Below are 10,175 nucleotides of genomic sequence, written 5' to 3'. Positions count from 1 at the left end.
CGATAAATCCGCAGCGGTTTTGCACTGCGAATTTATAAAAACTGCTGCGCAAAAATCCGCAGAGGACCAGAATACGTGTGCACATTCCTAACCCTAACAAAATTTTTTCTTTATTTTATTATTGTCCCTACCTATGGGGGTGATAAAGGGGGGGTCATTTACTTTTTTTTTTTTATTTTGATCACTGTGATAGGTTTTATCACAGTGATCAAAATGTACATGGAACGAATCTGCCGGCCGGCAGATTCGGCGGGTGCACTGCGCATGCGCCCGCCATTTTGGAAGATGGCAGTGCCCAGGGAGAAGACGGACGGACATCGGGAGGCCCGGTAAGTATAAAGGGGGGAGATCAGGGCATGGGGGGGAGGAGGGCGTCGGAGCATGGGGGTGTGGCATCGGAGCACCGGGGTAGCGGGCAGGAGGACGGGGGAGCGGAGCACAGGACGGAGGGGAGCAGAACATATATCGGAGGGCTGGGGGGGCGATCGGTGGGGGGGGGGGGGTACACCAGTGTTTCCAGCCATGGCCGATGATATTGCAGCATCGGCCATGGCTGGATTGTAATATTTCACCAGTTTTTTAGGTGAAATATTACAAATCGTTCTGATTGGCAGTTTCACTTTCAACAGCCAACCAGAGCGATCGTAGCCACGGGGGGTGGGGGTGAAGCCACCCCCCCTGGGCTAAACTACCACTCCACCTGTCCCTGCAGATCGGGTGAAATTGGAGTTAACCCTTTCACCCCTTCTGCAGGGACGCGATCTTTCCACGACGCCACATAGGCGTCATGTGTCGGATTGGCACCGACTTTCATGATGCCTACGTGGCGTCAAAGGTCGGGAAGGGGTTAAGCGAATAAAAACTTAAATGGAATGAGTGCTTCGTTAATGAATTAATGACTGCACTGTAACACTTTTGTTTGATTCTTGGTTTTAGGAGACAATGATTTGGCAGCAGAGGATTTGGAAGATCAGGTAATGCTCCTGTCAGGGTCGTCACGACAATACCCTTCCTTCACCAGTCATTCCAAATCAGATTATGTGAGCATTGGTACCGGATAAGAATGATTCAGACAAAGGCTGGTTCAATCTCATTGCATGCTCGTACTTCCACACGTAGTGGCAACGTCACAGCAACTGACTTTATTTCCTAATACACAACATTATATGATCTATTGGGGGAAGGTGTGCAGAGGGTGGGGTTAGGCGGGGTTTAAGCAATGTATCTAGTATTCAGTCTTTCTGGTTGGCTCTGACATCATCTGATGGATCTTCCCTTCTCCACGTCGCTTTAAGTATCATTTCAAGAGAAATGATACTTGGCTTCTGGAATGTGTAACTTGCTTCTTTAGCAGAATCAGAATTTAGGGCAAAGGTGAATACTGGCAGCCATGTTAAATACAGTTACATTTGCATTAGCAAGCATAAAGGGGAAAAACTTATTGTTTCACAGCATAAGAATACATAAAAGTACAAAAGAGTTTAAAGATATATATTTTCACCTTGACACTCCATGTCTTTCCAGTAATATAGGCTGGATGTGAGGCCTGTAACTCTTATTAATATAGGCTGGATGTGAGGTCTGTGTGTCTGTCCCAGTAATATAGGCTGGATGTGAGGTCTGTGTGTCTCTCCCAGTAATATAGGCTGGATGTGAGGTCTGTGTGTCTCTCCCAGTAATATAGGCTGGATGTGAGGTCTGTGTGTCTCTCCCAGTAATATAGGCTGGATGTGAGGCCTGTAACTCCCAGTAATATAGGCTGGATGTGAGGTCTGTGTTTCTCCCAGTAATATAGGCTGGATGTAAGGTCTGTGTGTCTCTCCCAGTAATATAGGCTGGATGTGAGGCCTGTGTGTGTGTCTCCCAGTAATATAGGCTGGATGTGAGGTCTGTGTCTCTCCCAGTAATATAGGCTGGATGTGAGGTCTGTGTCTCCCAGTATTATAGGCTGGATGTGAGGCCTGTGTGTGTCCCCCAGTAATATAGGCTGGATTGTTATGGACCTGGTGGTTAGGAGCACCCGGAACGACCTGATGGTTAAACTCTCACAGGACAAGCTCTGGGAAGTGGGAACTCTGCTGACTGCAACCCCTAATCCTATCACACAACTAGAAATAGCCGTGGAGCGAACCTAACTCGGCCTAGACGCCTCTTCACAGCCTAAGAGCTAACTAGCCCTAGAAATAGAAAATAAAGCCTACCTTGCCTCAGAGAAATTCCCCAAAGGAAAAGGCAGCCCCCCACATATATTGACTGTGAGTTAAGATGAAGTCACAAACACAGAAATGAAACAGGTTACAGCAAAGGGAGGCCCGACTTACTAAACAGACAGAGGATAGGAAAGGTATCTTTGCGGTCAGCACAAAAAACTACAAAAGACCACGCAGAGTGTGCAAAAAGACCTCCGCACCGACTCACGGTGCGGAGGTGCCACTCTGCATCCCAGAGCTTTCAGCTAGCAAGGCAAAATCATTATAGCAAGCTGGACAAGAAAGCAATGAACAAATAATTAACTAGCAGGGACTTAGCTTCTGCTGGAGTAGACAGGTCACCAGAAAGATCCAAGAGCGAACTGAACCAGTACAAGAACATTGACAGCTGGCATGGAGTAACGATCTGAGTGGAGTTAAATAGAGCAGCCAGCCAACGAATAAACTCCATCACCTGTGGAAGGAACCTCAGGAGCAGCAGCTCCACTCACAGCCACCAGAGGGAGTCCATGAACAGAACTCGCCGAAGTACCATTCATGACCACAGGAGGAAGTTCGATAACAGAATTCACAACACTGGATGTGAGGTCTGTGTGACTCCCAGTAATATAGACTGGATGTGAGGTCTGTGTGTCTCTCCCAGTAATATAGGCTGGATGTGAGGCATGTGTGTCTCCCCCAGTAATATAGGCTGGATGTGAGGTCTGTGTGTCTCCCAGTAATATAGGCTGGATGTGAGGTCTGTATGTCTCTCCCTGTAATATAGGCTGGATGTGAGGCCTGTAACTCCCAGTATTATAGGCTGAATGTGAGGTCTGTGTTTCTCCCAGTAATATAGGCTGGATGTGAGGTCTGCGTGTCTCTCCCAGTAATATAGGCTGGATGTGAGGCCTGTGTGTGTCTCCCAGTAATATAGGCTGGATGTCAGGTCTGTGTCTCCCAGTAATATAGGCTGGATGTGAGGCCTGTGTGTGTCTCCCAGTAATATAGGCTGGATTTGAGGTCTGTGTGTCTCCCCATAATATAGGCTGGATGTGAGGTCTGTGTGTTTCCCAGTAATATAGGCTGGATGTGAGGCCTGTGTGTGTCTCCCAGTAATATAAGCTGGATGTGAGGCCTGTATGTCTCTCCCAGTAATATAGGCTGGATGTGAGGCTTGTATGTCTCTCCCAGTAATATAGGCTGGATGTGACGCCTGTGTGTGTCTCCCAGTAATATAGGCTGGATGTGAGGCCTGTATGTCTCTCCCAGTAATATAGGCTGGATGTGAGGCTTGTATGTCTCTCCCAGTAATATAGGCTGGATGTGACGCCTGTGTGTGTCTCCCAGTAATATAGGCTGGATGTGAGGCCTGTATGTCTCTCCCAGTAATATAGGCTGGATGTGACGTCTATGTGTCTGTGCTGAGGGCTCACAACATAATCCGCAAACATTGGCCACTCCTGAACAAAGCTTACCCCAACATCCAGATTTTCAGGAATCCACGACTCATGTGCACCAGACGCCCTAACAACATACGTGACACTGTTGTAAAGGCGGATCTAGGATCCGTCAAAACCACATCTACCAGAACCCTCAGTGGACAGAGAAGGACTGGTACCTTCCCATGCCTCAGTTGCATGAGTTGTTCAAACGTCATCAAGGGCAACGAGGTAGTCCATCCACGCACGGGCAAATATTATCCCATTAAGGACTAATATACATGCGAGTGCAATTTTGTCGTGTACATCATTAAGTGTCCTTGTGGCCTACTATATGTGGGCGAAAGAACTCAAGCCATTAGGGATCGTATCTCAAGCCGCAAATCTACAATCAGATGTGACAAATTATGGTTACCCCTTCCTGCCCATTTCAAGGAAGCTAAATATAACGTGGCCCAACTCAGGTTCCAGATAATAGAGAAAGTCCCAAGACCAAGGAGGGGCGGGAATCATATTAAGCTGTTGAAACAGCGCGAAACATATTGGATATGTACTCTTGACACTCTTCATCCTAGGGGTCTCAACCATATATAGATTGGTTAATATAATAAAAACTCTAATTTTTTCTCCTAGATCAATTGAGTTCATAGTCACAACCGATGTGCGTAGCCGAGATGGTAAGATGAACCACTCCTTATTCTGCCCCCCCCCCCCCCCTCCCTCCCCACATCTTTCCTATGCTTTTTTTCTATGCTTTTCTATGCTTTTTTTCCCCTTTTATTTAGTTTATTTGGTTTGGACTCCTACGTGTATGCTCGATTTATTTCATTTGTTGCAAATCAGTTCTATTAATTTATTCTCTTTATTTGATCTATACTTCATCCATGTATTTTTTCATTTACCATTTGATTTTTTCATTTCATTATTTAATTACTATTATTATTTTTTATTAATATTTTTATTCTTCTGTATCCCGTTTTTTCATTCTGTACTTTTACGCATTACCCTGTGATTTTGCATATTTGTTTGATTAATTATTTCCATTTATCTTTGAGTCCACGCTTTACATATCATGTTCCCTAAATGTCATCATTTACTTGTTCCATTCTGTGTATCCATCAGTCATCCTTTATTATTTACCTCTCTTCCAACACCCACATCCACCTATCCATGTTTACTCTTCTCTTCCTATCCTTGTGTCCCATCATCTACATACTGCCTTTTCCACACTCCTCTCGGCAACGATTCACCATGCAGCCTCCCTATGCATGCGGCCCCTCCTCTTCCCTGCTCTTACCACATACACTAAGTCAACGCGTCAGCCCGCCCTCCACTTATGTTGCCATGGTTACGCATATACTAGCCCATTACACAGACGCACACACCGTCGCTGGGCTTCTGCGCATGCGCCGGCGTTCATCTGGACTTCCGGTCACCTGACCGGCCGATGCGCTATAAGGCAGTGAGCTCTGCTGACTGGCGCTACCTCCTTCTTCTTGGGCGCACACCAGCCAGCCCTCCCACTTTGCCACCAACGTCGGCTTTTTCAGCCATGATCTCAGGCACCGCGTGACTTTCCTGCTGTAAGCTCAGCTACTGTTGAGATAAGTACCGTTCCTTTTTTACTTCCCACTATACTTACCTTGCCTTGCAGCTTCCTTTATCTTCAGCATAAATATCTACCTCAAGGCTACAGTTTATCCCAACGTGGTAATTACTACACTTTATTGGTTACCACCACTCATAGTGATATATACTACTGGCTATTGAACCCGTTCTACGCCCGGGTGGCAAGCATTTATATTGGTATATGGTCTCCATCATGTGCTGCTGCCATCCTGCGCCCGTTCTGTCATGTGCTGCTGCCATCCTGCGCCCGTTCTGTCATGTGCTGCTCCCATCCTGCGCCCCCGTTCTGTCATGCGCTGCTGTCATCCTGCGCCCGTTCTGTCATGTGCTGCTCCCATCCTGCGCCCATTATGTCATGCGCTGCTGCCATCCTGCGCCCGTTCTGTCATGTGCTGCTGCCATCCTGCGCCCGTTCTGTCATGTGCTGCTGCCATCCTGCGCCCGTTCTGTCATGTGCTGCTGCCATCCTGCGCCCGTTCTGTCATGTGCTGCTGCCATCCTGCGCCCGTTCTGTCATGTGCTGCTGCCATCCTGCGCCCGTTCTGTCATGCGCTGCTGCCATCCTGCGCCCGTTCTGTCATGTGCTGCTGCCATCCTGCGCCCGTTCTGTCATGTGCTGCTCCCATCCTGCGCCACTATTGTATTATATGCCCCCGTATGCTGCTGCCATATAAAAAAAAAATACCATACTCACCTATCGTCCGGCTCCACTGCAGGTGTGTCTTCAAGAAAATGGCGCCGGAAAGCGCGGACTGCGCAGGCGCCGATTCCGGCAGCAGGAATCGGCGCCTGCGCAGTCCGCGCTCTCCGGCGCCATTTTCTTGAAGACACACCTGCAGTGGAGCCGGAGTGTGTGTTCAAGAAAATGGCGCCGGAAAGCGCGAACTGTGCAGGCGCCGATTCCGGCAGCAGGAATCGGCGCCTGCGCAGTCCGCGCTTTCCGGCGCCATTTTCTTGAACACACACTCCGGCTCCTCTGCCTGTGACTGGACTCTGTCACAGCAGAGGAGACGGAGCCGCACGCAGCGCTGGAACGGAGGACAGGTGAATATACTTACCCTCCCTCCTGGCGCGTCCACGGTCCCTGACTCTCCGGTGGAGATCGCGGTATGCGTTCAGTGCTTACGCATACTGCGATCTCCTGGGAGCGTCACTCTGTGGGGGCCAGACTGCGCCGGCGCTTGCGCCTATGCAGTCTATAAAGGCTTCGGACAGAGTGACGCTCCCAGCGTTATATTATAGATGTTCTGAATCTCTTCCATATTACCCTCTCTTTTAGTGGTACCACCATTCATCATACCCTAGCCACAGGAATTATTTATGTCTCTCCAAGCTGGGCACTAGTGTAAGTTTTTTCCATATCACGCTTTTACCTTTCACCCTTCCCCCCTTTTTTTCCTTCTCTCCCTCCTCTTCCCCATTCCACCACATCATATGACACCTATTGGATACAAGACTATCCCATTATGGGGTGCTTACGATTCATGTTTTTTTGTTATCCCTAACAGGACATACCTAAACAATGTTTCTCTTCTCCCTGATGGGATTATACAAATACGATTAATACTTTATTGCAACGGTATGTCCTCTTTTGTACTTTTGCCACACATTCTTCCATCTAACTACGTGTACATTATGGTTATTTTCGTTTTTTTTTTCCTTTTTTCCTATTCTCGGCATGCCCACACACCCTATTATAAAAGTGATTTGTTCCAACACCTAACTATGATCAGTACATGGTCTGCTTCACTTATGCACTTTTTCCATGACATGGCTCAATTTCTTTGAATATATGTATATATTTTTACCTGGCTGTATATATTGTATTTTTATGTATATATTTCTTTCATTTTTTTCAGCGACATTGTGATCAAGGCCACAGAGTGGCCGAAACGTTAAATTACCTGTCGCTTATAACCTGTTAAATTAATAAATTTCACTTGAAGCAAAATCCGCTCTGAGTGCAGTGATTATTGACTTTGCTGTTTATGGGATCCCTGAATCCGTTCACCAGCACCATACAATCTACCCTAAGTTGTGTGCCAGCTAGCCGTTTCTTCTCCCAGTAATATCGGCTGGATGTGAGATCTGTGTGTCTCTCCCAGTAATATAGGCTGGATGTGAGGTCTGTGTGTGTCTCCCAGTAATATAGGCTGGATGTGAGGCCTGTATGTCTCTCCCAGTAATATAGGCTGGATGTGAGGTCTGTGTGTCTCCCAGTAATACATGCTGCAGACTCAACCGCAAATGTGAACCTAGACTTAGATGGTAGCGCGAGGGCATGGCCACTGCTCCTATTCCCATGGGGCTGTTAGATGAGTGCATGGCCACTGCTGTATTCCCATAGGGCTTTTAGAGTCCCATTAGCGCACAGTCGTCCTTTTGCTCTCAGAGGGCGTTCCAAGGAATTCCACATTAACAATTTTCTACTTTTTAGGTGGCAGTAGTAGTTTCAGAGGCAGGAGAGGCCATGGGAGAAGAGGTAAGGCCTTACTCCCATCATTTTAGTGTCTTCCCCGCTGCAGCAATCATTCATGAACTTGCTGTAAACTTAAAATATTTATTTCTCTATCACCTCTCACTGGGGGACACAGGAACCATGGGTGTATGCTGCTGCCACTAGGAGGCTGACACTATGCAAATAAGAAAGTTAGCTCCTCCTCTGCAGTGTACACCCCACCGACAGGAAGTAGGATATTCAGTTTAGCTTAGTGTCAGTAGGAGGTGGACACGGGTCTTTCATTAGACCCTTATCTACCTCAATGTGCGTCGTTTCTTTTCAGGTTTCCAGAGGGATACAGGGTGAACAGTCACGCCTGTAATCCCACAATAAGGACTATGAGTACGGCGTGTACTGCCACCCCGTATCCTCATAGATCCCTCAGCAGGACCATGATCCTAGCACACAAGCGTGCTCAGAAGTCCGGTTCTGGCTCCGTCCCCCACCCACTCGCCCACCAGAGCCTGTCGGTTGGAGGAGACGAGGACGTCCATCAGCTTGGACGTCTCATTCCTCTTCAGGTTAGTATCAGCGTCGGAAGTTGAGGTGAGTATTTCCCATCCCATCCCAAATCTTTCAATGGAGGTCTTACTAGGGGCTCCCAGATTACCTGGTCGTCGCTTGCACCCAGATTGCGCAGCACGACCCAGGATTATTGTTCCCATGCGGCATCTGCGGCCCCTCTGCCTTCTATTCCGGCACGCGGGGCCTTTACAGGCTGCCGCGCCGCTTCCTACGTTGCACTACTCTCCCCAGTGAGACAGCCCTGACAGGCTGTCGTGCCATTCTTCCTGCGGTGCGCTGCTCCGGCGCCGCAGTTTTAATGGGGCCGCACTTCCTTCTCCAGTGCGACAGCCCTGTCAGGCTGCCGCGCCGTGTCTCCCTGCGGCGCGCTGCTCCGGCGCCGCGGTTTTAATGGGGCTGCACTTCCTTCTCCAGTGCGACAGCCCTGTCAGGCTGCCGCACCGTGTCTCCCTGCGGCGCACTGCTCTGGCGCCATGGGTTTTCATGGCGGCCACTCCATCCTCTCCAGCGTGACAGCCTTGGCAGGCTGCCGCGCCGTTTTTCTAACTGCGGCGCACTGCTCCGGCGCCACAGCTCTCTCCTCCGGCGGTCGCTGGCCTGTAATTTAGGCCCCGGCTTCTGCCTGGGCCTACTTCCAGTGCCGCGCTTTGTCCACTTCCGCTTTCATCGGGTGGGCTTTCTCCTGCCCGACAATCTCTTTACTCCCCGCCCACCGGCGTCATCTTGGTGCTCCTGGGCCCATGACTTCTACGCCGCTGCTTGGCGCCACATCGCAGCAGGGCGCATGTTCCAGCGCCCTTTCAGAGGTCACCATCTGCGGTTCATCCAGACTGCAGCCAGGTCCTTTTTTCCCCAGCACATGCTGTCTCCGGCGGGGTCCCCTGCATCCTCCTTAGGTTGCCGTCTCATCGCTGGAGCCCTGGACCTGTGCCATGTTGCCGGTCGCAGCTACAGCTGGGAGCAGTCTACAGGACTCTACTATTACTGTGAGTAGCTCTGCTATGTAGTCTATTACTCCCCTCTCCTGTTCCCCTAACCTTCAGGCATCATTTAGTGGGTCTGTTCCCAGGCCTAATCCTATAAGGAGAGCGTTCCCGTCCTCCTGCTTCCTCTTGTCAGCTGCAGCAACTCTCTGTCCAGGAGTCTCTACCCCGGGTGAGACCGAGACCCATATCCCTGGGTGGGCTTTCCTTCTGTCTCAGTCTGGGGCGGACCTCACCAGGATGTCACGACCTTGGTGTCCGTGCCTGTCCGCAATTGCTAGTGGGTCACAGGATTCTCCGTCCAGCCTTGTTCTACTCAGGCCCCAAGAGATACAGAGCAAAATACTAGGTTCCTTTTTTCGGAGGGATACAGGGTGAACAGTCACACCTGTAATCCCACATTATGGACTATGAGTACGGCATGTACTGCCACCCCGTATCCTTATAGATCAGACAGCAGGACCATGATCCTAGCACACAAGCGTGCTTAGAGGTTCGGTCCCAGCTCCATTCCCCACCCACTCGCCCTCCAGAGCCTGTCGGTTGGAGGAGACCAGGACGTCCACCATCAGCGCCATGGACGTCTGACACCTTTCTTTCCCGCTCCATCTTGCCCTCCGGTCTGGACCGGTGAGATCCCTCTTCCTGATCCTCCTCTCTCTCTCGAGAGAGAAGGGCTTCCTCGGTCATGTTTGCAGAGGAAGTTTCAGACTTGGATAACCTTATTGTTGCAATCAACCAGATCCTAAGCATCATGGACACCTCTACGGAACCCGCAGAATAGGCGGTTTTCGTTTAGATGGTCAAACCACCTTCCAAGGTCGTTGCCCCACACACTGAATTTGTGGTGGTACTTGCCAGGGGAAATGCGAGCCATACCAGATGCTTTCAGACAGGGAAGCGTCTC

General features: G+C 49.6%; 1 long non-coding RNA gene across 1 annotated transcript; it reads left to right on the top strand.

Annotated features, from left to right (window-relative positions):
* The first annotated feature begins 934 nt into the window (after nt 1-934).
* On the top strand, nt 935-7,194 carry LOC138654437 (uncharacterized). The gene is made up of 3 exons (XR_011316292.1): nt 935-974; nt 4,265-4,308; nt 7,120-7,194. It is a non-coding gene; the product is annotated as an uncharacterized lncRNA (long non-coding RNA).
* The last annotated feature ends 2,981 nt before the right edge of the window (nt 7,195-10,175 follow it).

This window comes from Ranitomeya imitator, unplaced genomic scaffold (assembly GCF_032444005.1).
Source record: "Ranitomeya imitator isolate aRanImi1 unplaced genomic scaffold, aRanImi1.pri SCAFFOLD_172, whole genome shotgun sequence".
NCBI classification, from domain to species: Eukaryota; Metazoa; Chordata; class Amphibia; order Anura; family Dendrobatidae; genus Ranitomeya; species Ranitomeya imitator.
Note: the sequence above shows the minus strand (reverse complement) of the source record. Positions and strands in the feature narration are given on the sequence as shown.